The sequence below is a fragment of the Jaculus jaculus genome, chromosome X, assembly GCF_020740685.1.
Source record: "Jaculus jaculus isolate mJacJac1 chromosome X, mJacJac1.mat.Y.cur, whole genome shotgun sequence".
In the NCBI taxonomy this organism is placed as follows: domain Eukaryota; kingdom Metazoa; phylum Chordata; class Mammalia; order Rodentia; family Dipodidae; genus Jaculus; species Jaculus jaculus.
The window spans coordinates 137496982-137512602 of NC_059125.1; the positions used below are offsets into that span (position 1 = coordinate 137496982).

Here is a 15621-nt window from a genome sequence, read left to right on the forward strand (position 1 = left end):
AGTGCCTATACCAGCAGGATCTCCCATAATCAGCTTTTGATCACAGTGATCTATAAGGTCTCCCAAAAGAAGAAAGATTTATATAAGAGCACTTGATGACCTACCACAGGTAAGTGGTAAGACCCCACTGCTGAAGACACTGTTGGCACTTATCATGAAGCGACATGGCTGGAAGCTGGAAAAGAGTCAGACCCAGATAGTTAGTACTTCTAGTACCAGAAGGTGCTACATGAGTGACTGGGGGATTATGACCAATATTTGTCCAAGCAATGAATGGTCAAACCTACTTACCAGCAAACAACCTGATGTGATGCCCATACAAGTGCAATAGTGCAATAGTGGTGGATAGCCAGTAGTGCATAGCCATGGTGGGAAACCAACTGCTCTTGATTTGTTTAACTGATCTGCTCAGTGGAATGGAACCCATAGCTGGAGCTGGGAAACAATTCAGAACTATATCCAAAAATGAGCCCACACTCCATTAATCACTCTCTAAAAAACAATGGTTATCACATTTATTTGGTGCTAACTTTACTCTCCATTGGAGAATCTGCTTCTCTTTTTCAGATAGATGCAGATCTTAAGGAGAGAACCACCCCATCACACTTCAAAAGGGCCCCAGCTGAAACTAAGAATAATTGGAGAAACATGCAAGAATGCTGTTTTCTTTGTGAACTGAGAACTAGCAAAATGGTGAAGGAGATAGACACAGAGAACAATCAACCCCTACCAAACAGGTATCCAGAGACACAGAGGCACCCAAAATCCAACATGGAAGCAGACCTAATATGAACCCAACATGACTCAAGGAAATTTGCAGAAGAGGTGTTGGAAAGAATGTCAGAGCCACGTGTTGGGTCATGAAATGCAGAGACATTTCCTCCTACCCCAAACTAAAGGATAACCCCAAAATGCATAACTCATATACCCAAACAATGAGGGTCCCTGTGGAGGGGGGAGGACAGAGAGGAGGCTAACAATGGTACCAATTTGACTTTATTCACTGACTATAGAAATAAAAAAAGAAAAGAAAAAAATAAGAAAACAAATGACAATAAACATTAGCAACGATGCATACAGTCCTTGAGATGGGGAACCCTTCTATGTTGTTGGTGGGAGTGTAATTTGATACAGTCATTGTGGAAATCAGTGTGAAGGTTCTTGATACAGGTAAAAATACATTTACCATATGCTCCAGCTATAACACCCCTATGCATATATCCACATGACTCTTCTCACTACCTTAGAGATACTTGCACAACCATGTTTATTGTTGCCATATTCACAATAGCTAGGAAATGGAACAAGCCTAGATGTCCATCCACAGATGAATGGATAATAGAGATGTCATACATTTATGCAATGGGGTTCTATTCAGTGGTATAGAAAAATGAAATTATGAAATTTGCAGGGATATAGATGGATCTGGAAAGAATTATACTAAGTGAGGGCACCCAGGCCAGGAAAGCTAATCATTGCATGTTCTCTCTCATATATATTCATGCTACTCTCCCTTTTGGTTAGAGAAGCTTCTCTTTTCAGATGGCAATGACCACTCGAATGACCCAAAAGGCAACACAGTGCTGAGAAGAAGGGGCATAGGAATGTCCAGCACTGGAAGATCTCTATCACACCTTCCAAGGCTCAGGGTCCATTGTGGAAGAGGTGGCAGAAAGAATGTGAGTGCCAATGGAAGGGTACCACCCCTTACAATGCAGCTGTCCTGACAGAAAGTGGCCTCAATAGCCATGACATTAGAGTGCCTAGCAAAACCTCCACAAAACCCTCATAATAGGAGAAAAAAAATGATGATATCAAATTAAAAGAGAAAGTAATGGAGAAAGGGAGGGGATATGATGGACAGCAGAGTTATAAAGGGGGAAGTGAGGGAGGGGAGAGAAATATCATCATTTATTGTCTGTAAGTGTAGAAATTGTCAATTAAAAATATATAGATATATAGATAGAGAAAGATATATGTATATCTATCTCTATCTATCTATCTATCTATCTATATGAAAATTTTATTTGAAACGTCAGGAGGGGGAGTCTTTGTGTGTATTATTTAATTCTCTATTATAAACAAATATTTTAACTTGTATATTAACCTTTATAAATGCATGACATAAAATTAAGTTAAATCAATTAAATAATATAAAATAACAGGAATTATGCAAAATGTACTTTTTTTCCAAGAGTAAAGCTTTATTTTGCTTTTCAAAAACCCTTCATTTCTTCCTCGCAAAGTAGCAACTTTCTCCCCTTCATTGCTAAGGCTTAGGGCTCCAGACTGAAGCAGTTTGAGCCACATGCCCAGGTCTACACGCCTGTGCCCTCTACAGCACATTTCCTAGGACCATGGAATCAGCTGTCCTGCTCACTGCTTTGGCATTTTGTCAGGTTATGAGCAGGCCTGGGCAGAGCTGCATACCTCCACTCCTTCCAGCCAGTGTCTTGGTCACTTCCCTGGATACTAAAACAAACAGGTGGTGTGCTCTGCCTTGCTAACTCAAACCAAGGGGGAGGAGGAAGCAAAAATATCCCAGCTATGTGAACAATCAGAGGAGTATCTGGCAGCACATTTGATCTTTTATAGCTTTATTTTAACCAAAGAGTCAATGCCTTCAAGCAAGCAGTAGCCTTGTCACACTCCAAGCCTTATTGTTCAGAATCCCTTTAGATACTGCCTTGGTGAGAGGTGCCCAACCCCCCACACGGCTTTGTTCAAAATGGGCTCCCAGTGACATCAACTGCCCCCAGTTGCTCAATGAGGCAGAAGGTGGGATTTTTTCCAATACTCTTCCAGGGCTGCTTCATTTCCTGTTCCCACCCAGAGGCGGAAACAGGCAGTTACTTGGATAGGGTCACAGCAAGTCAGTGACATTCAAGAATGGGACACCACTTTGTCCTCCAGCACCAGTATGAAAACTGAAAACAACTCCCCAAGGATGTGTGGGAGAGAAATAAGGGGATGTGGGACATGGCATACAACCCACAGAGTAATAATGGGAATAACCTTGGCTTTTTTTTATGAAAAATCTGGAATGCTTCATAAATTTGCGTGCCATCCTTGCACAGGGGCCATGCTAATCTCCACACTGCTTCAATCTTAGTATGTGTGCTGCGGAAGCAAGCGCGAACCTGAGCCTTTTAACGTGCACTCCGAGGAGTTTATAATGAAGTGATGAGGTGTGTTTCTTTTTCACTCTGGCCCAGGCTGACCTGGAATTCACTATGTAGTCTCAGGGTGGCCTCGAACTCACGATGATCCTCCTACCTCTGCCTCCCAAGTGCTGGGATTAAAGGCGTGCGCCACCATGCCTGGCGAAGGGTGTTTCTTAAACAGAGTTAACTAAAGAATTAAAGATTTTTGACAGGCACCAGGACTCCAATGAACAAGCTCTGGTCAGGGTGATTCTGAGGCTTCTGTAAACATATATAAGGTGTAAAACTCTTGCCGCAGGCCACTAGCCACTGCCTTCAAAATGTAATGCTGGATCCAACATGACTGTCAGGTTGCACTTTCTGGTTTGTGCTTCAGCAAGAGTTTATGGAATTGTTCTACTTGCAGGTCAAAGCTCCGGGAAGAGAAACCTGCCTGGAAAAAGTTCACTGGAGTCAGAAAGTACTTGAGTGCCAGGTCCCTGGACTCAGTAGCTAGAACAGGAATGGCCTTGCTACTGTGAGACAGGGGGACATCCTGGGTGACCTGCGCATCTTGGTTCCCCAAATCTGGGGAGCCATCATCTCTAGATATCAAAGTGAACTTTAAGCCAATTTCTTCTGTGGTTTCTGGAGAGATAAACTCCTCATCTGTAGACTTTAACTCTACCGAAAAGCCTAAGGGGGAAGTCAACGTAGTCACTACCTCCTGAGACTCACAGGAAGAGACTGGCTTATCCCATCCTTTGCAGCCAAAGTCTGGGAGTAACTGCTTCTTGGCCTGCAAAGGACATGGATAGAGGGAGAGCTGCTCAAGGTCTCCAGGCCAGGGGAAAAGGTTTTCTTTCTTGTGCTTCTTTGTGTCTCTATCAGCACTTTTCTCCGGAGATTCAAACACAACCCCTGGGATCCTTGGCTTCCTTGGCCTCCTTTCTAACAGCCAGAACACACTCGCCTTCCTAGAAGCGCTCATATATTGCTGCACAGAGTCTGGAATGAGGGGGACGGGCAGCCTAGGACTCAGGCTGTCCTGGACTAGTTTCCACAGGGCTGTCGGCTGATAATGGGCACCACCTGGCAAGGCCTCAGTCCTGCAACAAAGGCACGCAGCTCAGGGTAGGAGGAATGATCAGAGTAAGGGATGATGTGGACGTCAGGGTGGGGGCTGCGGGTCTTTGGCTCGTGGGAAGGATAGCAATGGTAGGGTGCGTCTGGTTCCAATGAAGCATGGCAGAATGGCAGATCTCCGTGTGGTCCACAGCATGGATGCGGCAGGGCCTTTCATCCACCGTGACCGCATCTGCCAGGCCCAGGAGCTGTACCAACTCCAGATACCGAGGACTCAATACCACTCAGGTCCAAAACTCCAGGGCCAGTTTCTCCAGTAGTGATTCCTTTCCCAGGCTGTAGAGTCCAATCTTTATGTAATGTCGTGGGTGCCTTCGGATGAGATGGATAATTTGTTGTGCAGCTTCCTGTCGGGAAGGAAGAAAGTGGGCTGGGTTGCAATTGGTGTTGTCCAGGTATATAAAGTGTGGATCTGTTTCCCCACTGACAGGGCTGGCTCCTTCAGCATGGATGGTGTATATTGAAAATCACCTGTAGTTGATGGTGCAGGAGGTGGGCGGTGATTGGGGAGCAGTAGAGAGGCCACGCCCACGTGCTGGACAGGCCCACCGTGTGGTCCGAGTGCATGTGGGACAAGAAGAAGATCTGCAAGTCCAAGACAATGGGCGTGTGCGGGATCAGGGTCCTGTTCATGGTGGCGGGGCTGGAGTCCCCTCTGGGGTCTTCACAGGGACAGAGTTCTTGCGTGAGGACTCTGCCACGGCGCCCGGAAGAAAGGCATGCTGGAGCCAGAACCAGGCCTCGGGCCCTCGGGGAAGACCAGCCCAGTAGAGTGGGCAGTGACTAGCATGGGCCGGAAGGAGGTGGTCGCGCTTGGGACTGTGAGATCCAGGGTCCACATCCCCGACGAAGCCCCCGCAGGAGCCACGCTCCCCACCCCAAAATGTATTATATTTTTGGAATTTTCTCAAACAGAAGGACATAAATACTCAATATACAATTTGAAATACTTAGAGGTACTTGCTTAACCGTGTTATTGCTGTTCTATTCACAATAGCTAGGAAATTGAACCAGCCTAGATGTCCCTCAACTGATGAGTGGATAATGAAGATGTGGCACATTTACACAATGGAGTTAGACTCAGCAGTAAAAAAAAAAAAAAAAAAAAAAAAAAAAAAAAAAAAAAAAAAAGAAATTTGCAGGAAAATGGATGGATATGGAAAGGATTATACTTAGTGAGATAACCCAGGCCCAGAAAGCCAAATGTCACATGTTCTCTCTCATACGTTGATTCTAGCTACAAATGATTGGACTTCTATGTGTATAGGAATAAAATGCTGAAGCAGAGGCCAATAAGCTAGAAAGGGGATATAAATGGATAGAACGGGGGGGGGGGTCTACTTAATAGGATGGTATTGTATATACATAAGTAGAAGAACAGATTAATGGGGTAAAGAGGTCTAAGTGAGGTCAGGGGAAGAGAGTGTATAAAGGAAAGTTGGAGGGAGGGCTAATCAAAATCTAAGAATATATAAATAAGTCATATGGAAACCTACTTCTTTAGACATTGGAACACTCAGAAGCCATAGATTGTTACTAGAAAATTTTCAGAGCCAAGGATAGGATACCGTCCAGTGGGTTGTTGTCCAAGTAGGTCCCTGATGTCCCCAAAACATCACAGGCCACTGTAGAAGCTCATGGTTTCTCACCAGTAATAGTAAGGCACTATTGCTGAAGGCTCCACATACTTGGGCTGCAAGGTCACTGAGACATCTTGCTGGAGCTGAGCTGAAACCCTCCTCCATGTAGAGCAGCTGACAGAAAGCTAGAGAAACCTATGCTGCATGCAGCTCAATGGGAGAAAGAGAAATCACCAGTGGAGATACTCAACAGTGGATGCTGCAAGCCTTAAATTTGGCCAGTCAGGCCAAATGAGCCAGCAGGTGCAATAGTTGCATGTCTGTTATGAGAGAAACCAACCAGTCTCTAATTGGACTGGAGGTCCACTCCATGGGAGGGAATACATCCCTGATACGAAAAACCTACAACAGGGGTAGTCATGATCCCTAGGGATGTAACGTCTGCTGCTGTCTGGGCTAAATTTATATACTACGCTCATCAAACTGCCCTGTAAGCACTTCTCTTAATGTTCATACCCATATGTTAATGTTACTGTCACTTTTGGTTAGAGAAGCTTCTCTTTTCAGATGGCAGTGACCTTGGGATGACTCAGAAGGCACCAGGGTGCTGACAAATAGTCACAGAGGAGTGCTCAGCATGAAATATCTCTATCACACTTTCCAAGGCTCTGGGTCCATTGTGGAAGAGGTGGTGAAAAGAATACAAGAGCCATAAGAAGAGTAGTACTCCTTAAAATGTGCTCCTCCAGATACAAAATGGCCTGGATGTTAATGACCTCACAGTGCCTGACACTACTTGTACAAGACCATTATAATAGGAGTAAAAGATCATGACATCAAAAAAAAAAAAAAAAAAAGAGACTGATTGACAGGAGAAGGGGATATGATAGAGAGTGGAGTTTCAAAGTAGAAAATGTGTGTGGGGCGGAATTACCATGGCATAGTCTCTACAATTATGGAAGTTGTCAATAAAAATAAATTAATTAATTAAAACACTGAAATAAAGGCTGGAGAGATTGCTTAGTGGTTAAGGCATTTGACTTCAAAGCCAAAGGACCCAGGTTTGATTCCCCAGGACCCATGTAAGCCAGATGCACAAGGGAGCACATGCATCTGGAGATCGTTTATAGTGGTTTGAAGCCCTGGTGCACCCATTCTCTCTCTCTCTCTCTCTCTCTCTCTCTCTCTCTCTCTCTCTCTCTTTCTCTCTCTCTCTGCCTCTTTCTCTCTCTCAAATAAATAATAAAAATATAGAAAACAATGAAGTACAACTTGAATTATATACTGAAAGGGAGAAGTCATTTTTTGTTTCATTTTTATCTTTTGTTTCTTTGTTTTGTGACAAGGGATCTCACTATATAATCTGGATTGGCCAGGGAACTGACTATGTACATCAAGGTGGCCTCCAACTCCTCCTGCCTTGGCCTCACAAGTATTGGAATGACAGACTTTACCATGATACTCAGCTTGAGAATCTACAGATTGGTGAGTTAACTTCCATGTCTTTCTTTGTAAGACATGGTATTCTTGTAGGAAAATTGATTACAGTGCTGTCAGCTGTCAGTAAATAGAAGGCCTGAGACAGGAATACTCTCCCCACCCCCTTTTTTTTTTCCATAGAGTGTGGCATCCATCCCCATAGGGAGAGGGAAGACAACAAAGTCCCTTTTACAGGGATCTGTAGCATTGTGAAATTAAATAACTATATGCTGGCAAACAATTTTCTTATAAAATGTTTATTCTAGTTCCACTCTTTTGCACTGAAAACAAGAATTTTCTCTATGGTTTCTCTGTCAGCTTATCAGTCAGAAGGTGTCTTTGTCCTAATGACCTAAGAAGAGTTCCCTCCTCCATATATCAAATCACATCTAAAAGCATAAATCTACTCTACCTATCCTTTCATTCTACATGTGTGCTACATCTTACCATCAATGATGTAATTTTCCCCCAACCCCTTGGCCTCACTGTTTACCAAACACATCAGCTCAGGTCAGATATTAAGCCTCTGCCTGTGTCTCTGTTCTTTCCTTCAACAATCATTGTTCTTGCTTGCTAGAAGGGAAAGTCATACAACTTTGGGAAGAATTTAAAATCTTTGTGGCTCACCTTACCAGGCTTTGCTGATTCCGAATGGAAAGTGGTCACTTCAGCATCAGAATATGGGGATCTTGGTTAATCTCTGTTGAATGCTCAACCCAGGAAGTGAATTTAAAGTTGAGGCCAATGCTTCTGTAAGAGTGTGAATGCAGAAAAGTAGCCTCTTGGTGATGTATATGAATATGTGTGTCTATGTTTAATATGGATAAGAGGGAAAAAGAAAAAAAGGAAAGTTAAGGCAGGTTTAAATCAGCAATATATGTCTGAAGACCCAAGGTGAGGGGCAAAGTGTCATTGGTTCTTGCTGCACAATTTATGTAGGCTGTAATTATAATTTCTCCAATATAGCCATCTCCTTTCATTAAGTAGTTCAAATGGATTATCAATTTGTTATAAAAAGTTTATGCATTTATATTAAATAGATTATTCAGTAAAATAGTTAAACCATCTGTTCTCATATTAAAATGTCCATGATAACCCTGGATCATGCCTGACTTATTTTTCACTCTGTCCCTAGCACTGGACAAGTAAGAGACCCTCAACAATTTTTGCCTTAGTTGGACAATATCATGAATCCTTCTGTACTGTCCTTACAATACTGTTCCAGTTCTGGTAAGTCCAGTTCAAGCTCTATTTTCCACAATAGCATCAGACCTGAGGAGTGTCCTCCTTTCCCCATATTCCTGTATAGCAAGTGTGGTCCACACCATTCATGCTGATGCACTGTTTTCAACTGTTTTAGTGCTTTGTATGTGTGTATGGGTATCTGTATATTCATGTGTATACATTTGTGTACTGGATTTGCTTTAAAGGCTGTTGTCACTTTGAAGGCAGGAGATACCCTTTAACTTATTTCACAATATACTTATAGTCCCGAATATTGTTTTGGCCAGGACAAATACTTAAGTAAGAATGCATCTAGGGCTGGGGATATAATTCAATGATAGGGCATTTGCCTAGAAGATGTGCGATCCAAGTTTCCATCTGCAGTACCACAAAATTAATGAACAAATAAAATAAAATAATAAAGGGAGCTAGAGAGATGGTTTAGTGTATAAAGGAACTTTGAAAGTTTGATTCCCCTGGTTCAATTCCTCAGTACCCACATAAAGCCAGATGCATAAAATGGTACATTCATCTAAAGTTCATTTGCAGTGGAAAGAGTCCCTGGAGTGTCCAAATTCTCTCAAGAAAATAAATATATAATTTTAATTAATAAAAGAATATGCCTAACAAGTCCAGCATTCACTCTAAATTTGGCTTTTCCATTCTCCAAACCAAGCTCAGGTGGGAAACTGCTAATTTTCAAAAACATAGAATCAAGCCATCAGAGTACTGGGTACCCAGCTGCAGGTACTCTGAAAGAGTTAATGAGCATCATCAAATCTAGGAGAATACTACTTGTTTACATTGAAGCCAATATATTTGTCAAACTCCCAGGGGAACATGTGTTGCATCAGGGTGTCTGATTCTGTTCCTGTGGTGTTTATACCATAACTAAACATATTTTTTTTTCTATCTGAAAGCTGCTTGAATTCAACAACTCCTAAACTCACTTTCTTAGGAAATGTAGAGCTTAGATTATACATTTGTTTTTTCTTTTTACTACAATGTTCCAAACCGTAAAGTATATGAATGCAGAGTGGAAAGTGTAATCCACTGCTTCCTGGATGAGGCAAATTTCTCCCTCAAAACAAACTTTCTCCAGGTCCAGACAAAAAAGTAAAGCTGAGCTTATGGGAACAAAATCTACTGTTTCTACCTAAGAGTACAAATGAGATAGCCTTTTAACATTTTCTCTTGAAAGTCAAAGTAGTCATATGCCAAGTGTGCATTTCAACATGGGCGTAAGAAATAGACCAGTGTCTACTTGCCACACCCTCTGCACAATGCAACTATCTCTTAGTGGAAATTATGTCAAATGTGCCCAGGATGCTTCTGTGTTGCAGTTGTTTACCAATGCTTAATACCAATTTCACACACGGTTCAAACTGCAACTTGACCTAACTGATTAATAATTGAACTTGAAAAATCAAGGGCTGTGGAGATACCCTAAACTTTCATTGGCTGCTCTGGGCTGAAGCACTTACATATCCCTAGCAACTTGTGTCACTGAGGTACATGGACCTCCTCCATTCAATAATTAAATATCTGTAGGAAACAAAAAAAAAAAAGAAAGAAAAGAAGGGACAAAAAAAGGGAGGACCCTCAAAAATCAATTATCTTGTAAATTTCTTATGCATTATAAACTGAAAAGAATTGTCTACCATGACCTGAAATCCATTCATGTATCCCTTCCTACTCAATCTTTGGTTCTCTTTATTTCCTATCTACACAAATTGCATATTGTTACTGAGTAGTACTATGGAAGATGCTAGAAGTATTTGTTCAACATAGTCCATTTACAAGAGAAAACTAGGGTCTGTACCTGAGGAGTATGGTAGAAAAGGATCCTCATTTTTATAACTGTCAATGTTTCCCTACCCAGCAGTGAGTCTGACAAGGACACTTCCAGCTACAGATGCTATGGGAAGCCTTTAAGAGAACGTTGTCTAGGACAGTATGAATCCCCTTTGCTTTAGCACAGATGTTTTTGTGAAACTGCAACCCACCAGGGGGCTGAAAGTCTAAGCAGAATGCCTTTGTCAAGTATTAAAATGAAGAACCAACACCTTTAAGCTCAAGTAGAAAAACAAGCCCATTAAAAATAGAACATGTCACATTATCTAGGTTTGAGACTGAGTTTTCTTCAAATCCTGAAAACAACTATCTTTGGCTAAATAGTTTCATGCCTCCAACATACCCAGCATAGCAATATGTGAATAAAGCCATCAGCTCCCACAGTTGCTACATAAAATCCTGTAGATTTCTAGTTTAATGCAAGGACATGGAGAAGGCAGTATTTACTATTTGCAAAAACTCAGAACAATTTTACTCAGCTGTGCCATATATAAATATGAATGTAGCATAGCATGAAAAGCATCACAAACCTAACAAAAGGTTATTGCTGCATTCTGATCCTGGAATATGTGCTCATGTTAATATACGTAAGTTGGAACAGGGTTATAGCTCACTGGTGGAGCACATAGTTAGTATGTGGGAGTTTCTGGGTTCAAGCAAACAAATAAATAACAAAAAAGGAAAAGAATGGGCTGGAGAGATGGCTTAGCGGTTAAGTGCTTGCCTGTGAAGCCTAAGGACCCCGGTTCGAGGCTCGGTTCCCCAGGTCCCACGTTAGCCAGATGCACAAGGGGGCGCACGCGTCTGGAGTTCGTTTGCAGAGGCTGGAAGCCCTGGCGCGCCCATTCTCTCTTTCTCCCTCTATCTGTCTTTCTCTCTGTGTCTGTCGCTCTCAAATAAATAAATATAAATAAATAAACATTTAAAAAAAGGAAAAGAATGAGCAAAGATCAGTTTCTAAGAAACAGGCTCTGCCTCTGTAGCTTATGTGTTTCTTTTATGCACTACGATCACGATCACACAAAACAAAAAGGCGGTAGCAAATATTACACTCACCCATTTTAAAGGCTGCTTCTGGTCAAAAATCAGAGTTTCTCCAATGGTGCTTTCTCTCTAAATAATGGCCATTCACTGTTTCTGAGATTGGTTCCAATGGGATATTTATCACTCCCAAATCTTAGTATAATTTAAAGATAAGAGGTGTATAGTGTAAATGCAGAAAAAATTATCAGCTTTCATAGCCAAAGAGGCCTGAGGGTATACTTCTACAACAGGTCATAGTTTACCGAGCCATTATAACCAGACCGTTGTCCAGAACTGAACTGAGATATAACCCGAGCTAAAAATGGGGCAAGGTAAACTTATGCCAAGAATGTGATGTGCATGTTATGTTTAGTTTGTGTGTAAGTTATTTATACATCACTGCACAATATCTGATATAGTCAAGAGGCAGTCTCTTAGAAGGAGCTCCACTACTCCAGCCCCTACGCTTTACAGGCCATTATGTATGCATGTACCAACATCTCTCCAGGCATGATTTTTTTTTTTTTTTGGTTCTTTTTGTTTGTGTGTTTAGATAGTTTTGGAGACAATGTTTTACTGCGTTTTACAGCTGGCATTGAAATCATATTCCTCCTGTTTTAGGCCCAAGTATTACCCTTATAGCCTAAACTAGCATACTTAGTTCTACACCAGGATATTCTGTCCCTCAAGCCCCTTCTGTAGCTGACACTGTGTCTGACACCGCATAGATTATCTTTTAATATTTGTTGAAAGAATAACTCTAGTTGACTGATTTAGGGAAAGAAAATTAAAAGCCAAAAATTAAAGTAAAAATCAATGCTTTCTTTATTTAACCTCACTCCAGTATTTATTCTACTTTCAGAAGAATAATTAGCATGCTACATTTCTGAGAAAGAATTAGGATTGGAGGTAGAAGTCATCTGCATGAATATTTAAGCACAGAGGGTAGATGGGGGCAGGATGTAGATGGAAAGCTCAGAGGAGAGTATAAGGAGCCCTACCATTTAGAGAACAATGAGTAGGTAAAGTGTCAGTGAAGACCAAGAACGAGTACACAATGGAATCAAGTGAAGAGATCAGTGACCTGGATGGTGTGAAGCAAACATTCTATTCATCCATGTGGCAGTTCACTGATGATCTTGACTACAGCAATTTCCAGGAAGGGTTGAATAGAATGGGATAAGGAGAAAATTGGAGAAGTCAACACTTCCATAATAGAAACAAAAGTACATATTTATCCATCCTTCAAAAAATAGCCCGCTTACTAAATACCACCAGTACATCATTTTTAGGTCACTGCTTGAAAATACATTCCTAATGGTAAGTCAATGCAATATAAGGCTGTTACTAACTGCATTCAGAGAAGAAAGCACCATGGTATGCTCTTGGTGCGTGCTACAGTGGCTTCTTCAATCCCATGGACAAATAAATGCCCTACCAATGTTTTTTTTTTTTCCAACTCTATGATGCCTGTGGTCCACTCCTATAGCACCTCCACCAATTCATCCCTCAAATCATGACTTTATTGTAATTTAGAGAGAGAATTATATAGAATTTGGGATATACCAAGTAGGAATTGCAATGAAATGTTTGGTTATTCAATGGTGATTTTTTAAAATAAAAATCTACAGATCTTGCCCCCCCAAAATATACTTTGAGGCTGAGCTTGATGTAGTTACAAGAAATTGTCTAGTTACATGTTAAGCCATACATCTAGAGAATTAGATAAGTTTCTCATGTAGATCACAATTCCATATTTTCTCTCAGCAAGGCCAGGCTCTGGAGTAGGACGAGGGATAGACAAGCTATAAGGACTGTCTGTTTGTATATTGCTGTAGCGTCTGTGTGGGTGGTTGGCTTTAAATACAATGATCAATTTAATTTTCTACAACGTACTTTGGGAATAGAGGCTGGTATTTAAAGCAATTTCTTAAAATAATGACCAAAAATCAGAACTTCAGTTTTTCCAAAGATTTTCATGCTTGATTGAGACAGTGCCAGAATAGAAAGCAGCTGAGCCTTCTCTGGCCTCCTGCTGATACAAAGCCCAAGCTGCTTTGAGAATGTATTTATGGAAACCAGGCCACAGGTTGACTGACCAAAGACAGAACCTAAGTCAAGTAATATCTCTCTTTATCTAGAGTAGAAAAGCAAAATATAAGAGATGTGGATCCATATTTTCACAAATTATGTACTCCCACCTTGTACAAAAATAAATTCCTCATGCATTTTAAGATGACATTTAAGTGGAAAGTCTAGGCTTCTGAAATTCAAGGCCAACGTCCATTCTAACTATGGCCCCTCAGTCCTCTAAAAAAGCAAAGCATCCACTGATCCATGCCTCTTCTCCATTAGTGTGTCTCTGCCCAATCAGTCATTCACCAGGAGTCCCAAAAAACCAGTTGCACATTCTACAGGAACAACAGTACGAGTGGTTCAGTATGACACCTATAAACTTATATCTGTGTTTCTTCCTAAATGAAATCCACTGGTCCCAAACAGAAAGATTTCTCATTAGCATTATGTTCAAAGCAGAGTTACAAATTTAGACAGTCTTGGTCTTGCCTAATAGTAGTCATGATCAAAGTCCTTCCTTGAACAACTATAATATTCCTGGATTGGAAAGAAGGGTTTTAGAAGAATTATTTCATATGATGCATACAACCCATGTTGGAACATGGTACTATTCTTATCTCATTTTTTTTTTTTTTAGAGAAGCAGATTGGGGCTAAGAGAGGATGAGTCATTTGTTTCTGGGCATATATGGAATAAATAAGAGCTGTGTTACCAAAGCCCATGTTTCCCATTCTTGCATGCTACTTCTGCTGGAGCAAAATGACTGAGTCAACCAGCACAGGGGGCCACCTTCCAGTAGGAAGAAAGAATGCTCCCTAAACAGCCACAGCAGGTTCTCACCTGCATAGGAATTTGTTAAAGAAAGCAACATCTGTGAGGCCACCTATAAACCTTGGTCTTAGGTCAGCTGTGAATAAGCCACAGCCCTGGGCCCAAGACATGTGGTCATTTGAGAATGAGAGAATATCCTTGTCAAATCTTTCTTCTGCCAGCTTCCATGGAAAAGTCATTAAGAAAAAGGGTGCCCTCTCATTTGCTTGCTACAATGCTAATTCTTCCTGTCCAGAAGAAAGAACGCTTCTCAGAATTTTACCTCAAACAACAAATCTCTGGACAGTTAATTAAGAATCCATTCTTAGCTAGACTCAAAGGCATCTTTCACCTCCTTAGTTCACAAGAGGAAAAACACCTTCAATAAAGCAAGCAGAATAAAGCTAGGGAAATTTTCATTGTACTTACTCTTGTATATTATGCTCCGCAAGTACATTGTCTGTTTCCATCTTCAACATATAAGTTTTTTGTCTTAGAGATTGCTCTAGGCCATTAACACGATTGAAATAAAAATGAGTCTAACAGTTTCTGTAAGCTGTAGACTGTCTAAGATTCTACTGTGTTGCTGAAATTTATACCAACTCCACCTTAGACCTCCTTCAAAATCTGTTTTCTCCTATTGATACTGTATCCTCCATAAGTACCATACACAGTTATATATATATATATATATATATATATATATATATATATATATATATATACACACATATGTGATAGGTAGACAGATAGAGATGATATAGATACTTTCCTTATAACAGATGGAAACAGAATTGTTCAGTGACTATACAATCTGTTCCATTTATGGATATCAGAGGGCTCTGGAAGTATTCATGACAATTTTCCTGGCTCATTCTCACTTCACATAGTCTGTGTTGAAGTTCTTCATAGACCTTTGTGAGAGCCAGTATGGAATGTGGAGTAGGGTCTCATCATATTGCAAGCTGTGCACAGTCTGTTTCCATCGTTGTGATGAGTTAAATGCATATAGGACAGAAAATACATGACAACTAAAACCCTGTGATTAAGTCTGTGTCTTGACATTTCTCAAAGCTAAGACAGAAGGAACTTGCTGGAGTTCCTATATGTGAACTCTGATGAAAGTTGTACTTTTTGACAGCACTGAAATTTTATTATTTGACATATTGGAAAGTCTGTAAAAAGTGCCATTAACTGAAAATGACCAACGAATGGGTTCACATGGTTAAATGCAGGGTATCTGAGTAGCAATACTTAGAACCATCATTGTACAAAAAGAAGGAAAC

General features: G+C 40.9%; 1 protein-coding gene and 2 pseudogenes across 6 annotated transcripts in view; all 3 read right to left on the reverse strand.

Moving 5' to 3' along the window:
• Nucleotides 1-15621, reverse strand: part of Fgf13 (fibroblast growth factor 13) — a 561729-nt gene that overhangs the window by 314529 nt on the left and 231579 nt on the right. The window lies entirely within an intron of this gene.
• LOC123456890 lies at nucleotides 3033-3132 on the reverse strand (annotated as a pseudogene).
• On the reverse strand, nucleotides 3511-4871 carry LOC101614563 (annotated as a pseudogene).